Source organism: Rhipicephalus microplus, chromosome 9 (assembly GCF_043290135.1).
Source record: "Rhipicephalus microplus isolate Deutch F79 chromosome 9, USDA_Rmic, whole genome shotgun sequence".
NCBI classification, from domain to species: Eukaryota; Metazoa; Arthropoda; class Arachnida; order Ixodida; family Ixodidae; genus Rhipicephalus; species Rhipicephalus microplus.
The window spans coordinates 573,645-594,233 of NC_134708.1; the positions used below are offsets into that span (position 1 = coordinate 573,645).

General features: G+C 45.7%; 1 protein-coding gene across 10 annotated transcripts in view; it reads right to left on the minus strand.

Annotated features, from left to right (window-relative positions):
- The window catches only part of Tdg (Thymine DNA glycosylase), a 300,029-nt gene that overhangs the window by 244,469 nt on the left and 34,971 nt on the right, over positions 1-20,589 (minus strand). For 8 of the 10 annotated variants that reach the window (XM_075872934.1, XM_075872932.1, XM_075872933.1 and 5 more), the window contains exon 2: positions 7,832-7,910. The gene's annotated coding sequence lies outside the window, so the exon portion shown is untranslated. Of the gene's footprint in view, positions 1-7,831; positions 7,911-18,334; positions 18,400-20,589 lie in introns of those variants that run through there. The other 2 variants (XM_075872930.1, XM_075872927.1) reach the window with 2 other exon arrangements.

The following is a 20,589-nucleotide window of genomic DNA, read 5'->3' on the forward strand; positions in this document are numbered from 1 at the left end:
CGGATCTTGAAGATGTCCCTTTATAAAAACTGCAGACCGCGGGTTAGCTGTGCACCTTATCTTTCCTCGCCCCCAACTGTGTCAAATAAACAAATAGAAGAATTGATGGCGACTGGCGCTATATTCTTTATTTTTCTTCGTGCCCCAGCTCCTGTCGTGATAACAGTGACCGAAGAGAAGACATCCGTGAGTCAGTTTTTAAGAAAATTTTGGCGCCGTCCTGTCCAGCACACAGGAGAGCGAACTCACCCGACTTATTAAAACAATTTTTTGTTGGCTGCTTCCAGAAAAGGAAAACGATTTGTAGAATAGCTGAGCTGCATCGTGGAGGTTGGCAGAGACACCTTGGGTTACTGAAGCTTTCACTGCCAAGCTTACCTGCTTTACTCTCAGGTGTTTACCGGCAGTGAAGGAAAAGCTACGGGAGCGTTGCTTCGTGCAAATGTGCTTCTTTGCGAAGTAGCCTGGTCTGGCGCGCGTCCCTTAATTCTGCGGAAAGTGATGGCTGAGCGCAAACCAGCATTAATTTGCATACAAACACAGACTCCGCATAGCATTACAGGTACACATAGAAGGTGTTTTTTTTTCACGTGCTGGAAAATGCAGCGACACCGTATCAAATAAAATAAATAGAAATATATTACTGGTGCATACTACTTGCCGTTTAAAAGAGCTAGAAGAAAACACACAAACATACACAATTTACATATAAACACACACGCACACACTAACACACCAAAGAACACAAGCACGCGGGGGCGCACTCGCCCACACACACACACACGTATGCACCCATATACACTCATGCACAGAAGAGCACACACACATCCGCACACAGAAATGCGCCCAGACAGACACACGAGTATACTCACATACACACATTTGAACACATATACAAAAGAGTACACACGTAAGCGCACATGCCCCCACACACACAGGCGTGCGCACATAGACTAACAAGCAAGTGTGCACACACACACACATTTGCACCCACACACAGAAGAGCACACACACATGTGTGCATGCCCACTCACGCACGGAACGTGTGCCCACACTCAGGCACGGCGCGCACGCTCTACTCTCCACACAAAAAAGCGCGCACACACACATGCATGCACTCACGCACAACAGAACACACACACAGAATCACCTCTCGAATCACTGGCACGATGCCCTCACTTCTCGGCAAAGACCTACACTTTACCAGAAGGAAGGGCGAAGTGCAAACACCATCTCCATGGCGTCTACCTAGAATTTTCGCTCACAGCCAACGGAGCTTTTCTGTTCATACATCAATGCCGACAACACAATATCTGCGAAATAAAGTGTTTAATGATGTTGCGCTTTAAAGCGACAAGCTTCACCTAAGTGAAAAAAAAAGTATGTTGGTCAAGGGGTGACCGATCCCCGGTGGCCAGCGACTAGAGCTGCCCATCATTTTCCCGTTCATATTTGCCAACATTGGGCCTGCGCTTGGATAAGAACGTCGCATTTGCATCACTTTCGTACCACGGGAACGTAAAATGCGGAGTGTGGTGCCCACAACAAAATTTTGCCAATCATCGTGCAGGTGAAAACGACTGTAGCATTACCAGTAGTGCGGTTTAGTTTTCCAGCAATGTGATGCTGTGAAGACAAGAGTTGGACTGCATAACATAGCTATGCAGGGTCAACAACGACAAAATGTATTCCTTTTTAAGAAAACAAGGCCACCTGAGTTGACACGCACTAATCGAGGTGGCAGTGAAAGAAACGATCGCTAAAACAATGAAAAGTGTGGCAGATCCCGTAGTCAGCTTAATGCATGTGTCATGGAGGCGACATATGCGAACAGCTGCACCACACGAAGTTGCCTCACGCATGCTACAGAGAACATACTTACTGTGTCAAGCCCAATTAAGAACACATATATTAGCATACCTTGATTTCAGTCACCACATGAACGACGTCTTATAAGCATTTCTCTTAGCATGCCTACAACGCATCCTCGTCTGCAGGATGGATGGATGGATTGATATGGCTGTACCCTGTAGATCAAGCGGCGGCTCCTGCTGCCTAGCAGTAATACTCAGTCAACCAAAAACTAAATTTATTTTTTTTCTTTCAAATAGTGAAGTCAAGGACTGGTAATTTGCAGTGAAGGGTTTATTTTCACTCGTGCCTTGATTGTAGTTACCATTCAGATAACCTCCTAGTTAATTCGACACGCTTAAAGTTCATTTTGCCCTCCCTGTCCCTAGACTCCAGTGCTTCGAAGAACTCTGTGCCATCATCCTAAACTATAGGGTGAAGCCCTTTACAGAACATTATCAAGTGTTCGGCAGTTTCTTCTTCCTCTCCACACGCACTGCATACTGTGTCTGCCCCTTCGTATTTGGCCCGATATGTCCTGGTTCGCAATAGTCCCGTCCTGGCCTCAAACAGTAGAGAACTACCCCGAGTATTATCATAGATAGTTTCCTTGGTAGTTTCCTACTTAAAAGTTCGATAGATCTCTAGTGCGGACTTCTTAATCATGCCAATTCTCCACATATCGGTTTCAGCTTCCTTCACCTTCTTCATAACCGTTAATTCTTTTTGGTTTGGCCCTCTGCTGTTTTCGAAGTATTTACCAGTCAATTTTCTGGTTCGCTTTCTCCATTTTGTATCGCCATTCTTCATGTACAAGTAGCTGAATACCTTCCTAGCCCAACGCTCCTCCCCCATTTCCCTCAATCGCTTCTCAAATTTTATCTTGCTGCTAGCTTCCCTGCCCTCAAATGATGTCCATCGCATATCACCTTGTACTCCCTGATTTGGTGTATTCCCGTGAGCTCCTAAGGCAAGCCTACCTATTCCACGTTTCTAATCTTCCTTGAACTTCTGATCTGATGCACAAGACTGCATTGCTGAACGTCAGAACAGGAACCATGACCCCTTTCCGTATTCCTCTCACAACATCATACCTATTGTAATTCCACAGTGCCCTATTTTTTATCACTACTGCATTCCTGTTACCCTTAGTCGTTACGTATATTTTACATATATTTTAAGTTATTTTTTTGCCCACTTTTCTTTCTTTTTATTTACTTTACATTGGTTCTAAAAAGTTCCCCTATGCATTCCGTAGCATTATTGTCTGTTAAATCTCATTATATTGTGTCAAAACACGAAAAAATGAGCCGTCCCTATATATATACATATATATATAAGGAGGGCACATTGGTCCGTGTTTTTGACACAATATTAATGAGATGTAACAGACAATAATGCCAAGGAATGTATAGGGGAAGTTATTAGAACAAATGGAATGTAAAACAAGTAGAAAGAAAAGAGGGTGAAAAAATAACCACGGTTGGTTATTTTTTCACTCTCTTTTCTTTTTTATTTTACATTCCATTTGTTCTAATAACTTCCCCTATACATTCCTTGGCATTATTGTCAGTTAGATCTCATATATATATATATATATATATATATATATATATATATATATATATATATATATATATAGATGAAATAGATGATCAGAGTTTCTTCCGGCTACCGTTTTCGGCGGCTCTCCCTCGCTCCTTTCTAGTTCCTCTCCTTCTTCTGCTTCTTGTTGTCTGTTGCTACCTCGTTCGCCCGTTTGTCTCTTTTTTTTTTGGAGGGTCTTTAAACTGTGAGGGTGACCCTCTGCTACGGGAACTTGTATCATTTCACTTACATCCTCCGAAAAAGGCTGGTCCACCAGCCGAAACTGTTAGGATTAAATAAATATTTTATTGTTTTGTTTCCTATACTGCACTATTTTCGAAGTTTATAACATCAAGTGATGGTTAGTAGAGGTCGAGAAGGAAGAAGTGCAGAACGGAATAAACATGGTGTATGAGCCAGGCCACGTCACCCTTTCATCGTAGTGTCAGACAAGTCGACAGGATGGAGACCTGCCTGCCCCTTCATCAGTCACTCATTATCGACGCAGTTCCCCAGAAGACGCCCTGACTGTACATTGACTACCAAAACATCGCCTAGGAGGGCAACGACCAGCACCATGACAGAACCATCGGCTGACCTCGACATCCCCAAGTACACCGGATCAGCGGACGACGTACCCGTGCAGGACTGGTTCAACCCGTTCGAACTCCACGCTACCGCTGCATCTTGGTCGGAACGGGACATGATCATCAACTTCACTGACTACATCTCCGTTGAGGCATTTAAGTTTTACCTCACCCACATCTTTGAAAATGACGAGTCTTGGCAAAAGATAAAAGAAGAAATGATCACTCGTTTTAGCAACAATGACTAAGACCTACTTATTGCCAACCATCTCAAGAAAACCCGACACTATCGTCAATTCCCTAAGCAATCATCGAGCATTCGAAAGGCCAACGTGAATCGACAACTGCCACAAGACAAAGTCGCACATGAGTTTACTTACAGAAGACCATGCGTATTCTGGGAAAAACCCAACCATCAAGCGCGCCTCCCCTCTGCAGGAAAGTCGGAATTTGCAAAATCCCCGCTCCAGCTTATGACACGAGGCGTTGCTCACCCACCTGATTGCCTTCATTCTTCGTCTCGCATACGTGATCCACCAGGCAGTTTTTCATCACGCGGTTTTTCAAGCGCTCCTATCGCTCACCATTTGCCTCATAAGGACGCCGCGATCACGGTAGATGACCTGACGCTTCACGAAAATACCCGGTCAAGTCATGCTCTTTCAGGACGGGTTCATTCATTACCATCCGGTGCATACACGCTCGACAGTCGAAGCAACATTGAAGGGTTAGGCACATCGAACGTTAGACGCTGCCATGCGCAAGAGCCTCTCATAGTGAACAGTGCAGAAAAAGCTTCTGAAGAACTTTCTATCAACTCTGAAGCATCATCTTCATTGCCTGAATTGCATGACAACTGCTCAAAGACTACCAGCTGCCGACTGGAGACCCCATCAGGTTGTCATGAAAACCAGCGCGATGTTGAAGAAGGGCTTCCACCGCGATATGGTCCACAGCAACGTCAGCAAAAGCAAGTCCGTGAATCGCAGACACTCCAACGTACACACCAACAAGGACGACGACGCAAAGCAAACCTCTTAAAACAAATTCAAGAAGCGAGGCAACTTCGCATAAAGGATCGGCGCCAGAAACGCATTTGGCACAAAATATCAAGACTGCGCCTAAGATTACAGCTCCGAAACCTCAGGAAACACCGAACAAGACAAGAAGTCACCAGTTCTACCACGCAAAGATTCAGACACCATCCCATTAGTTCACGCCAACGGAGCCAATGCCACAGAAAACTACAAAAGAGACTGAACGCTATAATTTGTACAATGCACGAACATAGACATAATTCCTTGAACTTCAGTTCTTGTACACGCAAGCTGCAAGCACTAATTCTGTCTCAGCCGCGACACAGAATACAGTGCGTACGACAGAGGATTCTGCGCCTACGACATTCGACCTTAAAATGCTCCAAGGACTTCCAACCTTGTTCGTTCCTCGCAGGTGCTCAAGTCACGTCATGGTCAGTGCAGTTTTGCAAGACGTGGTTACCTTCTCCAGAACGCCACAGCCAACCTCGCCCACCAGAACTCCCCCATTTACCGGGCTGCTGCACTCATTTCTGAAGTTTTGCGAGTTTACGGAACACCACGGAGCCATGAAACCAATTGTGCATTTTTGACATTTGTGACTTCTCAACCTCTCCTTGTTTACTTTTTGTTGTGCGTAATCCATGCCTTCTTTCGGGGGGAGGGGGAATCGAATCGTGTGATGTATCAAGTGATGGTTAGTAGAGGTCGAGAAGGAAGAAGTGCAGAACGAAATAAACATGGCGTATGAGCCAGGCCACGTCGCCCTTTCATCGTAGTGTCACATATTATATATATATATATATATATACAGACATACACACACACACACACACACGGTGAGTGACGACGATGCCCACGCCAACGCTGATGGCAAAATACAGTCGAGCTTGTCCATATATTTGCTATTGCAATAATACAGTGAAACAGCCACACCAAAATGCCGTGCCGAGTTGGTATCCAGAGCAGTTGCACAGGCAGTTTCATCGAGAAGAACTTGCAGCCTTAATTGTGAATCCTACCTAACTGGACACTCAGCGTATAGCGTAACAAAATAAATTTTAAAAAGAGAAAATAACCCAGGAAAGGGCAGATTGTGCTATACTAGCCCAACACTGTTCAGCACCAAATTGGCTTATTAAACGCAACTAGGAGGCATATGCAGACTGTAATATTACCTATTGATACATGCCAAGCATTTTTATGGGACAGTTAGAATTGGAGCTATTCAAATCATATCCATTAAAGCCTTTCACCTATCTCTGCTATATAAATGACAATTTATTATATGGGAACATGGCATAAGCACACCGAATGTATTCGTTGATAAGTGAAACAAGTTTCACTCTAGTTACAAATTTACCATGAATTATTCTACTAATGAAATTAACTTCCTAGACACAACATTATCTACTGAAGCAGAAATATTAAGGACAACGCTTTACAAAAACCCAACAGAGAGACAACAATTACTAGATTACACTAGTCACCAATTGCGACACTACAAAAAAAGAATTTTGTTGGACAGGCGAGGTGCACAAGAAGGATACGTACCGACGACGGCGAATAGTTTTACCCCTTAAGCAACCTAAAGAAAACATCAGTTGGAATAAAGCATCCGCAAGCTGCCCTAAGCAAGGTCTAAAATGAAGCATGTAAACTAGATAAAAAATTAACACTAGTTAAAAGAGCTCCCCCTCCCCATAGCACAACCCAACCAGTAGTCAGCATTTATAACCAAATACTCAAATGCACTCTCAAATTAAACATTATCTTTCGTGAATATTATTCAATACTGGTAAGCAATGAGCACCGGAGAAAAGCATTTCCCGAGATACCAGAAGTTGTGCATGGCTGCAATAGATTGATTGATTGATATGTGGAGTTTATTGTCCCAAAACCACCATTTGATTATGAGAGAGGCCGTAGTGGAGGGCTCCGGAAATTTCAACCACCTGGGGTTCTTTAACGTGCACCCAAATCTGAACACACGGGCCTACAACATTTCCGCCTCCATCGGAAATGCAGCCGCTGCAGCCGGGATTTGAACCCGTGACCTGCGGGTTAGCAGCCGAGTACCTTAGCCACTAGACCACCGCGGCGGGGTATGGCTGCAATAGAAATTTCAAGGATACACTAGTGCACACAAAAGTAAACCTGCAATCTACTGCCCACATACAGTAGATTCCCATTAAACGAAATAGCTGCTTAAGTGGAACAACAGCCTTCAATATGATTGGTTTCATACTTGAATCCTGTACACGTGTTTAACTCTCAATAAATAGAACACTTCTTAACAAAACCCCTTCTCCTGGTCCCTTCAGGCTTCGTTTAATAGGAGTATACTGTAACAACTTGCTTTCCTCCAAAATGCAAGACACCTTCAAGATGACGTGATAATGAGAAGAATCGCAAGTGATTACGTCCAAGATATGAAATCTAATGTTACCTGCACTAGTTCGAACATTATCTACAGAATAGAATGCTCATACTGTCACAAACGGTAGATTAACAAATTGGGACAGCCTGTCAATATTAGATTGAATGGTCATTGTGCAGAGACAGCAATGAAATTACCAAAAGCAGTAACACAACATTTTAATGTAGTAGGACGGAACTTTGACCATCTCAAACTTTATATACTTAATTCAAACTTCCGGTCCTAGAAGTTGGGCACTTTCTTGATAATTCATGATATTTATCGAGGCAGTCATGACAATTTTGTCGAGCAAGGCAGACACTTTCAACAAGAATGCAAGGTACACTAACCAGGGGGGCCCCGGGATGGCTTGGAGGCGGGTTTGCCACCGCCACTGTTTCTTCCAATGCTCACACGTCCTTGCTGCACCTGAAAAGTGTGTACTTAGTTCAAACTGCAGCAGAGTAAACCTAAATACGCTTATAGTATCAAAGCTTATAGTAACCAGGAGCACTTCAAAAGATAGAATAACCTTCCAGAGCGTCAGTTAAAGAGCCCTTAAACCACCCGGAAATAGAAATTTAGTTAAGGTGGGGAAGTTGTGCGCGAGTGTACAAGGAACACAGAGCCGTGAGAATTTTTTGAAATGGTGTCATTATAGTGCAGTTAGAGTTTGATTATCAAAACGTGGCGGTCTTTGTTTTCGCTTTTTCCTTCACTACCCTACCCTGGTATGCTCCCTCAAAGCTGCTTTGCCTTCTCGCTTAACCCTCCGGGTGTTTTTCTGCCCATGACGCCAGCTTTCTTTTTTTTTTTTTTTGCCTTCTTGACTTATCCCCCCCTCCACACACACACTTTTTTACTTTATATTTCTTCACTTTCCTCTCATATTTCTCCTATTTTGCTTTAATTATTATCTTTTCTTCATTCTCACCGTCTCTTTAGTCCCTATTCCCCTGCGAGTGTATCGATTGAGGTGTCCTAAAATGACAGACAGTTCTCGTGTACTCCACCAATCATTTTCTTATCTTTCCTTCTTTTCCTAAAGAATCACCCCACCGCCCTACCATTTTCACGCGAGGTGTGAGGTGCATGTGCACTCTGTGCTTGCCTACAAGAACGTGTGCTGCAGAGAGGTGCTGCACCTGGGCAACATGACAAACAAGGAGCACAGACAGCTGCTTGCAGACTAACCAGCTGCTCGACCAATCGCAGCATGAATGCATGCGTGTGTGTGTGTGTGCACACTGTGTGTCCCGCAAAGTGAACAGCGTTGCTAGGAGAGTGCAACGCAGCGGGTGCATGCAGACAGATGTGGCAGAGAGATAAACAGGAGAAAGGATAACGATGCGGAGGCAGCAATGTGCCACCTCCTCTACCCCACCTCTTCCCGCCACTGACCTCCATTCAGTGCTTGGCGCGCGAGGAAAGAGGGATTTGGCACGTGCGTAGCGGGGGAGCGCATCAGCTTCTGAAACTACTACGCCATTCGACAGACCTCGAAGCACTTCGTACATATTGTATCTCCAACGATCTGTGCTTCATTATTGCAGCCTTTCTCTCTCCCTTTGCTGCCAATGTTTTTTTTTTTTTTTGTACCTCCATATATCTCTCTCATTTACCAATACTCCAAGGTACTTGTACTCGCTTGCCCTCGGTATTTCTTGACTATGTATTGAGATCGCCTGGTCTTCGTGATCATTGAATATTGTGAGCATTATTCATGCGCGTCATCTTATCATATTTACATACTCATCATCATCAGTCTGACCTGCGTTGTGGGGCAGAGGCAGAGGCATGGCAAATAAAAGAGGTGTCTTCCAGCCAAAACGTTGCCTTACAAGTGGTGGAGAGTGCTTTACGGCCCCCTGGTCCTCTCCCTGCAGCGATTTTTTGTTATCTTTGACTACAAACCATCCCTGGAGCTCCGGTCGGGTCGCCGTCTGCGCAGTCAGCCTGCGGTCATGCCGCAAAACGAGCACAACAACACGGCTCCATCCACCCCGCCTACACCCCTGGGCATGCCTTCATGGACTGTCACCGCCCCTCAAAAGGATCCCCCGATGTTCGCTGGCCTTCGCGGTGAAGATGTTGAAGACTGGTTGGATGAGTACGACCGTGTGAGTGCGCTTAACTATTGGCATGATTCTGTGAAGCTGTCCCGCGTACCGTTCTATCTGACAGGGGTCGTTAAGACATGGTTTCTCAACCATCAACTGGATTTCCCGGATTGGCCTACCTTTAAGCAGCAGCTCCGTCAGATATTTACAAACCCTTCTGTCCGTGCAGACATAGCCAAACGGAAGCTTGCTGAATGTGTTTAGCACTCTGGCGAGTCTTATACCTCGTAAATCGAAGATGTCCTCACCCTATGCCGTCGCATCGACAGCTCGATGGCGGAACATGACCGCGTTTGCCACCTGCTCAAGGGCATAGGCGCCCTCGCATTTAACGCTTTGGCGGCAAAGAACCCCACCACGGTCGCGAATATCATCAGTACGTGTCAGCGACTCGACGGCCTTCAACTTATACGTTTACAACCTGACACAGGAGATCTCAGGCTAACACATGACAATGAGCTCCGGGCATTGATACGGTCCATGATCTGCGAGGAGGTGCAACTCCAGGCCACCTCATCATCTTATGAGCTCCGCATGACGCCTTTTACAGGCAGCCTCATTGTGAGGGAGGAAGTAGCGTCCATGACGTGTGAGCAAGTCCCAAGCTCGCATCCAAAGCCGACGTACGCTCAGGAGGTTGCAGCGTCACCGTCTCAGAAATCACCGCAATATGGGTCAACTAAGCAGCCTTCACTGAATGCCCTCGCCACAAGAGCAACGCCTCCTTCTTTTCAAGCCTGGTGTCCATCTCGACCAATATGCTATTATTGCAGAGTACGCGGCCACATCACACGGCTCTGTCGTCGACGTCAACAAGACGAAAGGCAGGGCTATGGCGACTTCGAGAGGGATGAGTTTGCCCCTGCTACACAACATCGCCACCCATACCAACTATACCAACGCCACTCACCCTTTCCACAGCGCCTCGATGCAGCCAGTACCTTCCGCTTCTCGCGCCGTCGCTCCCCGTCACCTATGCGCAGTTCCTCGTCACCACTTCGTCCGGCTACCACGGCGTCTGATCATCGCCCGGAAGACTAAGCAGTGCAGCTTCAGGAGGGAAAGCTGCATTTTGCAGACTGCATCAAACTCCTCCGGAAGGCCCTTAAATGTACTTTCAATGTGTGTTGAGGGTATATGGACTGAACCCTTGGTGGAAACAGGTGCATCGCTCTCAGTTATTAGTGTGGACTTGTGTTCCCGTTTGCGCAAAGTGAAGACACCGTATGATGGCCCTCCCCTTCGCTGTGCTAATGCGGTTTTCGTTCAGCCTTCTGGTGTTTGCACAGCACGAGTTTTTACTGAGGGCATCCTTCACCATATACAGTTCCTCGTTCTGTCATCGTGTACTAATGCGCTCATTTTAGGGTGGGACTTTCTATCCTCAGCTTCAGCCATGATATCTTGCTGTCAGAGGGTCATACGCATGTCAGATACTGCGCTTTCGTCCGATAAAGATGCTCATAGCCAGCGCTTCGTCACCGCTGATGACTGTTTTATTCCTCCAAGCAATCAGCATATTCTGACTCTGACATCAAATAAGATCAGTACTGGTGATGTGTTCCTAGCACCGTGTGGACGCTACATCTCTGGTGGGCTTACCATCGCTCCTAGCCTGGTGTGCTTTCATGATGGCAGAGCATTACTTACAGCAGTTAACCCTATTTCTTTGCCTGTTGCACTGCCACAGGACACCAGTGTGGTTTGCTTCACAGATACCGAACCACTTTCTTTAGTGCCCCTTCACGCAGACGTGCCATCTTTCTCTACAAGTACTGATCATGATGCTACAACGGCTGCTTTAACAGCCCCAATAAATCCCGATCTCATGTCAGCGCAAAAGCAAGAACTTTTGGGCATCCTTCAAAAACACAGTGCTTCATTTGATGTCAATTCCAAGCTTTTGGGTCGCACATCCGTCGCCGTACATCGAATTGAAACGGAAGGCAATACAATTGTATGCCGCCGCCCATATCGAGTGTCATCCACAGAGTGGAAAATAGTCGAGAACAACGTTGCTGATATGCTCAAACGAGATCTTATCCAGCCTTTGTCCAGCTCGTGGTCATCACCTGTAGTGCTAGTGCGAAAAAAGGATGGTTCGGTGCGATTCTGCATCAATTATCGAGCACTTAATAAGATCACACACAGGGACGTGTATCCGATCCCACGAGTTGACGACGCACTTGACTCTCTGCAAGGTGCTGAATTTTTCTCCAGCCTCGATTTACGGTCTGGTTATTGGCAAATACCTATGCATGAAGCGGACAAAGAAAAAACCACCCTTGCAACACCAGACGGGCTGTACGAATTCAACGTCATGCCATTCGGTTTATGTAACGCTCCTGCCACGTTTGAACGCATGATGGACACAGTTATACGCGGCCTAATATGGAAAACATGTCTCTGTTATCTAGATGACATCGTCATTTTCTCCTCTTCTTTTCGTCAGTATCTTGATTGTTTGGACGAAGTTTTGAAGTGTATTTCTAGTGATGGACTTCAGCTAAACACAAAAAATGTCATTTTGCCAACAAGAACATCAAGGTGTTGGGCCACCTTGTCAGCAAAGATGGCGTTAGTCCTGATCCTGACAATCTTGCTGCCGTGATATGCTTCCCTCGACCAGAAAATCAGAAACACTTACAAAGTTTCCTGGGCCTGGCATCCTACTTCCGCCGCTTCATCAGTCATTTTGCTGCCATCGTGTCGCCACTGCACAAGCTGCTGACATCCGGATCAACTTTCGCTTGGAACGACGACTGCAAGCGTGCCTTTCAAGCCCCCAAGAATGCTTCAAACGTCCGACCCTGTTCTGTGCCATTTCGACGAGAACGCACCTACATGTCTGCACACCGACGCGGGCGGCCATGGCATTGGTGCAGTTCTTCTACAGCGGGATGCCACTTCACGGGAAAGAGTTATAGCGTATGCTAGTCGTGCTCTTACGGCTGCTGAACACAACTACTCCATAACTGAGCAGGAGTGCCTCGCTGTCGTTTGGGCCATACAAAAATTTCGACCGTATCTTTATGGACGCCACTTCACAGTTATTACAGACCATCACGCCTTGTGCTGGCTATCGTCACCGAAAAACTTGTCTGGTCGCCTCGGTCGTTGGGTGCTCCGCCTACAAGAGTGCGATTTTGACGTCATCTATAAGTCTGGCAAAAGACACCAAGATGCAGATGCTCTCTCTCGCTGCCCCCCTTCCACTGTCACCATCGAGTACGTCAGGTGATTGCTCGTCTGGTGGGCAAAACACTGCGCCACCCCTCACATTATCACAACTTGTGGTTATCGACACACCAGCTTCCAATCGCTACACCGAGTTCGCCACACTCCAGCGTGATGATCCATGTTGCAACAGCATTATTCAACGCCTAAATGGTATATCACCTACTCCTAAAGCTAGATTGTGCTGACAACTATGGCAATTTAAGCTCGATAACAATGTGCTCCATCGTTACGTTTACACTACTGATGGACGCCGCTGGATTTCAGTACTTCCGCGTTCTCTCCGTCACCAAGTCCTCGAAGCCTTTGACGACGACCCATGTGCGGGTCACTTGGGATTTCACAAAACACAAAGCCGCATCAGGAAACGTTTCTTCTGACCTGGCATCTCTACTTTTGTGGCCAAGTACGTTGCATCTTGCCATCTGTGTCAATGACGGAAGCGACCAACTTCGTCTCCTGCTGGCCTTCTGCAACCTATCTTGTGTCCCGAGACTCATTTTTCCATCGTTGGCAAAGACCTACTCGGACCTCTCCTTATCACGCCAGCAGGTAATCGTTAGATTGTGACTACTGTCGACCACCTGAGACGGTACGCAGAGACTGCTGCACTACGCACAATTTCTGCTTCAGACGTCGCAGACTTCTTTCTCAACGCCATTGCATTGCGTCACGGTGCACCTCGCGTCCTCCTGAGTGATCGCGGCAAGACGTTCTTGTCCACCATTATCGAAACCCTGCTCACTACCTGTGGCACAGTACATAAGATGACGTCAGCCTACCACCCCCAAACTAGTGGGCTGACAGAAAGATTTCATCGGACACTAACAGACATGCTATCGATGTACATCGCACCAAACCACCACAACTGGGTTACGATTTTGCCTTTTGTGACGTTTGCCCATAACACCGCTGTTCAAAGAACTACTTGCTACTTGCCTTTCTACCTCGTGTATGGCCGTTCACCGACATTCACCATCGACATCTCTTTTCTAAATGTTCCAACGCCTCGGCAACCGTATCAGAGCAGTTCATCACAAGGCTCGAGGAATGTCGGCAACAAGCTCGCCTTAATACAGAAGCCAATCAGCAAGTTCGCAAGCAACGCTACGACAGTTCTCATCGCGATGTCTCCTTCAGTCCAGGGTATGAAGTGTTGCTTTGGACGCCCATTCGTACTCCAGGATTGTGCGATAAATTTCAGTCACGCTTTATTAGACCCTATACAATCAACGAACAAACGTCATCAGTGAACTACAGTGTCACTCCCAGCGACCTTTCTTCGGATCGTCGCTGTCGTGGTTCGGAGATTGTCCACGTATCGCGTCTGAAGCCATTCGTTCGACGTTCTGTTTTCATCTAAGACGCGTCCGGGCTGGCCCCTCAAGCGTGGGGGGGAATAAGTGTGAGCATTATTCATGCGCGTCATCTTATCATATGTACATACTCATCATCATCAGTCTGACCTGTGTTGTGGGGCAGAGGCTCGGCAAGTAAAAAAAGCGTCTTGCAGCCAAAAACGTTGCCTGACAATATTATCAATACACACTTTATTGCACTGAATCCTAGTTCTAGAGCCTTGCCTATCCTCTCGCATATATCTGCCAGCCACTGTATATCGTCTTGACTGTCCGCAAATAGGACACTATCGTCTGCATGAAATAGACCTGGAAGCTTCTGCTCAACCATCGCGCCCGCCTGTTTGTGTGAGAGATTAAAGCCAATGTTGCTACCTTAACACTTTTTTCCTTCTCACCATGTACAACATGAATAACAACGGGGACAAAGGACATAACTGTCTCAACCCCTTGTTGATTTCGAAGCTGTCACTGCTACTTAATTCTTCCCACTCTAGGCAAACTGTATTTTCTCGATATATTTCTCTCAGAAGCTGTATACAGTCGTCACCATTCCCACTTCCTTCAGTATGTCCCGCGAAACTTCCTGATAACGTTGTCATATGCGCCAGTGCTGTCTAGATAAGCTACATATAATGGCCTCTTTTCTATTTTAGATATTTCTATACACTGAGTAAGAACAAACAGGTCATCGCCTAACCGCCTGTCGATTCGGAATGCATTCTCAAGTTCTCCCAAAATATAATTTTGCCCTGCCCACGTCTCAATTTTTAATTTTAATGCCTGCATCGCCAACCTGTGTAGCACGGATGTGTAGCCTTGCCTTTATAGATTACTTTCTCCTGTAAGCACTTTTCTACGGATTGCAGCAGGGCTTCTTTCGTGCTATGTCCTTCTCCTGTAAACACTTTTCTATGGATTTCAGCAGGGCTTCTTTCGTGCTATGTCCTAGTTCGTCAATGAGGCGGATGGGAACCCCATCTAAGCCCAGAGTAGTGTGCTTAGGAATTTTAGGAGCGAAGCTCCTTATGGCGTCTTCCGTTTGTCCCGTTATCGTTTGTAACCATCAGTGGCGCATACCCGTTTGTAACCACCGATGGGCAAAGCTCCTTAAGCCGTGGGTCGTGCATTCTCGGTGTATGTAGTAGGTAGCCACCTCTCATTTAGTTCTTGGAATGTCAAAGCTCTTTAAGCCGTGGGTCGTGCATCCTCGATGTATCTAGTAGGTAGCTACCTCTCGTTTAGTTCTTGAGATGTGTGCTAGATGGCGGTACTCGTATATAATAAATATATGATGAAAAGATGCGAGGTGGCAGTACTTAGAGTGTTCACTAGACGGACGGACGTACAGACAGGCTGACGGACAGATCGACCCACAGTTGGACAGATAAATGGATGTACGAACGGACAAACGCTTTGCCCCACTCATCATCATTCAGCCCGTGGATATGCTGCAATTTTTTCCTGTGGCCTTCCTTCTTCCGATTGAAATTCTCAAGTACTATCTCTTCTTCGGCTGCACTCATTTCCATACTTCTATTCACCGAAAAAGTCCCCTGGGCAACCTTTTCAAACAAATCTGCTGTTACCTTTTGGATATACCCTAGTGCTTTGCACAATTCCAATTTATTTCCTCCTTCATCTACCATATGTTGTTGCATTGTGACAGACTTCCTATCTAACACTTTTAGCTGGCTCCAGAATATTCCAGGCACGGCCTTCTTTTTTTTTGCGAATCTCTGTCATCCAGCATTCACTTTCACCTATAATTTTCGCCTCGATTAATTTCTGCACAATAGTTTTTTTTTCTCTAAATATATTTCCCATATTTGGTTGACTTTATCCTGTGGCCGCTTCTCCATTTTTACCTGCCTGTGCTGCCATGATGCCTCACGTCGCTTCTCGATCGCTTCCCAAATTTCTCTGTTCCATCAACATTTTGGCTTTCTCTTTCCTGTCCAGCAAACAGTTTCTTCTCTTTTTCAATCTCCCTCGCTAATACATGTAACAGCTCACACCAGTTCCCAGTGTTTGCCCGGTAGTTTTCCTACTTTGTCCTCAACTCTTGCGACTATATTTGTTATTTGTAGGCCATCCAAATACGAGCTTTCAAATTTTGACTCTATGTTCTGATTTTCAGTTTTATATACCATTTGTAATGTTATGCATTTTTGATGACTACTCAAGCTGTTAATACCTTCCTCATCTACTCTCATCTCTCTAAATTTGCCATAGATTTTTTTGTCATAAGACAACAATCAATGCTGCTCAATTTTCTGTGTCTTACTTCCCACGTAATTTACCCCGCACGCTTAGGCACCGCATTAACTATCTCAAGACTATGTTTCTCGCAGAGATCTAGCAATAACGTGCCATTAATGTCTGGATATTTGTAAAAGTCCTGTATGCGAGCATTCATGTCCCCTAGAAGGATTACTCCAGCCTCATGACCAAATTTTTTGATATCAGTGAGTATGCAATTCACTATCTCCAAATTCTTTTCTTTGCAGTTATTCCCCATCCACAAGTAAGCTACACTTAGCCATGTTTTCTTTCCCCCTACTATGCCCGAAACCCAGAGGTGCTCTGAACATGTTTGCTTCACTTTATCCCATTTGGCTTTGGTATGGATTAGCATTCCAACACCCCAACTTTTCTTTTCTGATATGCTCCTGTTGCATCCTTCCCAAGTATAATTCAGAATCTGTGTTGGCCCTTCGAAGACTCTGAAGTGTGTTTCTGTAACCGCATACACACCTATCTGTTCCTTGTTTAACTGCTCCTCAATCTCTAACCATTTTGCCTTTTGTCTGCCACCCTGCATGCTAATGTCGCCAATTGCAACACGCGCCTTCTCCCTTCTACTATTTCTCTGGCTTTTCCTTATACTGCCTGTCAGAGAGTCCCCCAGGTTGTTTTCCTTGATACTAGCCATCCTGGACAACGAATGGCCCGCGAGCCCCCCCCCCCAAAGCTACTGCACGTCCTGCAAGTCGCCAACCCACCTCATGACTTAGCCTCCTATCGAAATGAATTCTGTCTCATTGAAAACCACCCCACCTATGCACCTCTCTGTTTATTTCGACTACCTCAGAGCCTTTATCTCAACTCATCTGCCATATCTTTTTCTTTGTGTTGACAACCCCTCTTTGCAGGTTGCCATCACGTACCGGTAACCCAGTGTCGTGCATACCACTACCTGTACCTGAAGCAAAAATGGGGCGCATGTCACCGACCCCTTTCCCCAATGTGGTCGCTAGTCCTGCCGATTCTTCGTTCAAGACATCGTTTAGACTGCCCACAATTATCATGAGGTTTCATCCATTAGCTTTAGTTGGGAGTTTAGAGCTCGCTTGCCCTATCACTTCTTCGAGCTTATGTCCTGAGAATGTCCCTATTGAAACCCTCCTCGCCTCTTTCCCTCTCTTTGATTGCTTCTGCGCATCGATTTAAACTCAAGTCCCCAGCGATTATCTCATGCTGCGACTAATCTGCTAGAGTGTCCCGCACCGGGAGGTTACTTGTGCTTGTAACCCTGATTGATTGATTGATTGATATGTGGGGTTTAACGTCCCAAAACCACCATATGATTACGAGAGACGCCGTAGTCAAGGGCTCCGGAAATTTCGACCACCTGAGGTTCTTTGACATGCACCCAAATCTGGCGCTTGTAACGCTGGCAGCTTAGTCCCCTCCCACCATCACTACTACTTCGTGAAAGCTGGGTCTTGTGACGCAGCTACTGTTCTAAGACACGCTGGCAGCGCCACCTGCTGCATCATGGCGCACTTAGCGTGATTGAGTTTCCTAAAATTTACTAGAGGGGACTCTAGCGCTGCGATCGTTCAGCGACCATGGGAATGATAGGTAGAATACATATTTGCCTAGTATTCGTACTTGCGGGCGACGAATCCCACTTGTGGCATCGTTTATTGCTGTGTTTCGGTTTCATTTTGAATGAAAGAACGGACTCTTTTGAACTTCGTGACCCGATTTGAAATGGTGAGCCTAAAAGAATAGGGTGCTGAAGCGTAACTCCCAAACATTTGCTGATTTTCGTTTCATGAGAAAACAGCTCCAAGCCAAACAAACACACACAGAGCCAGAAAAACTAAGATTAGACAAATCTGTGTACTACCCTAGAATCTCATGCTCGCTGAAGCGCCGTGCATTGCAGCTCTCCTGGACAATAGCGCCAGAGTTCGCTCCAGTGTCAAGTCCAGGGCTGGGCAGTATTGAAGATACATGTATATAAGATACTATCTTAGACACTGTTTGCGTATCTTGTATCTGTATGACGATACGTCTCGCAGACGAGTATCTGAATCTGTATATACTGTACATTCGACAATGACTGAGCGTAATATCAATCACTGATTGAACTCTGATCCTCAAGCTAGTACTGGTGCCACTAAGCCACCTTAATAAAATCAAGAGCCGTGACATCATTTTATATTTATGTCAGACACCACCAGTCAAGGCAGGCGATCAGGCGTGCGCAACCCTTTCAGGAAGCAGAGCAACACGACAGAGCTCGTGCAGCCTCGACAGACACTACCTTCACGTACTTGCTCAGATTTATTCCTTTTTTAGTTTTGTCAGAGCCATGACATTTACCCTTAGCCACTTGAAAGCGCAATGCAGCACAATGCATGTGGTGATGGCTGCGCAAATTCTAATTACACTCTCCAGATGCACAATACAGGTGGCACTCTTAATGGCTATGCTTAATTGCCATAGCTGATTCCCCACGAATGCTTAAAACGGAATGGCTTTTCTATATTAGTTACAAATTTATGCCTTCTTTAGTCATTCCCATCTTTTAGCTATTACTAATTGCCACAGAATCGTAGCTGTAAGCGGCAATGGAGTGAATAGCGGCAGTGTTCTGCGACAATTTGTGCAACTACGCGACCACGTACTCTTATTATTATTTTTTTTTAATTTGGTGTGATTGGGTCTAAGCCACATAAAACTGATGACCACTCAACGCAAGTGCCACGTGATATTTTGTTAACTTCGAGATTATTCCAGATTGTGCTGCTAAGATTACGCGCGAATCCGTCTGCAGCAGCTGCATGTCGATGGAGTTGAAATGCTAGAGGAGCATGCACTTAGATTTCATTGCATGTTAAAGAACACCACATGGTCAAAATTTCCGGAGCTCTCCCCTTCGGTGGTCCGCATTATCATGCTATAGGTTTCGGTACGTAAACACTGAAGAATTAATTTTCAGACTAGGCGTGAGATGAGATGAGTTAGAAAGGTAAGAGCAGCTTTATGCACCCTATGTAAGCCTGCATATACAACGTTCCACAAAAATGTCACAACCGATGTTGTGGCTGCTTTGAAGTGGTAATTCAGTATTGCAAAACAATCTTTTGTAGAGAAGCTGAAACTGCACACCGGCATTTGCGCTATCGTGCGAAGGCTCCTTATTGAAGCTCGTGTAATCAGATGGCAATTCACTAGCTGGTCAGCAAGCTCTGTAGCGGCTCTCATCAATTACGGAAATGACAAGCAAAATCTGCTGTCAACGAAATGTCTACAGAACTGTCCTGCTAAACAGCTAAATCAAACCCGAATTTATTTTTTGGACATAAACTAAATTACTTTGGAACAAAGCTTTTGAGGTACTAACAAACATTTCACTAAAATCAAATGGAGCACATTTTGGAAGCTTTCAAGCCATCATCTTTGTGCCCATGCGTTCGCTAACACACTGTGGGGTTTATAACAAATTTGCAAATGTATCGAAGTATCTTAAGATACAATTGGCAAGTATCATATCAGATACAAATTTTCCGGCAGTATCTTGTATGGTATCGCGATACAATTTCGAAGTATCTTTGCCCAGCCATGGCGTTAACTGTCACTAAAAGGGACCTTAACTATAGTGGCTAGCCACTATACCCTAACCATCACCACAGTACCCCCCCCCCCCCCCTTGCAAGAGCACGAATGCAGTCAAACACCAGAGCGGCCACTGCTACAGCTTGAGGAGATCTGGCACACCTATCTGTTTTCCACTGCCTGTGTAGTAAAATTCAGTATCTTCCTGTGTCCGTCGCTCCCGCTCCCGTTGATGTGTGATGTGGCGCTGTTCTGCAGGTTTTTAGGCGGATAGGTGGAGGTTGCTGTCATGAACCGGTTAGTTTTCATGTGCGCCGGCTTAACTCGATCCAGTGACAACTTCTTCGCGGCCGTTTTCGATGATAATCGTCTTCTTCCCATGGCGGATAACTTTGAAAGATCCATTATATGATGCTTGCAGTAGTCTTTGTACTGCATTGTTATGCAAAAAGATGTGCCTACATGACTAGAGTTCTCTGCCCACATATGTTCCTTCTGTGGGCTGTCGTGGAAATGTAGGCAGAGCTTTCATTGTGATGT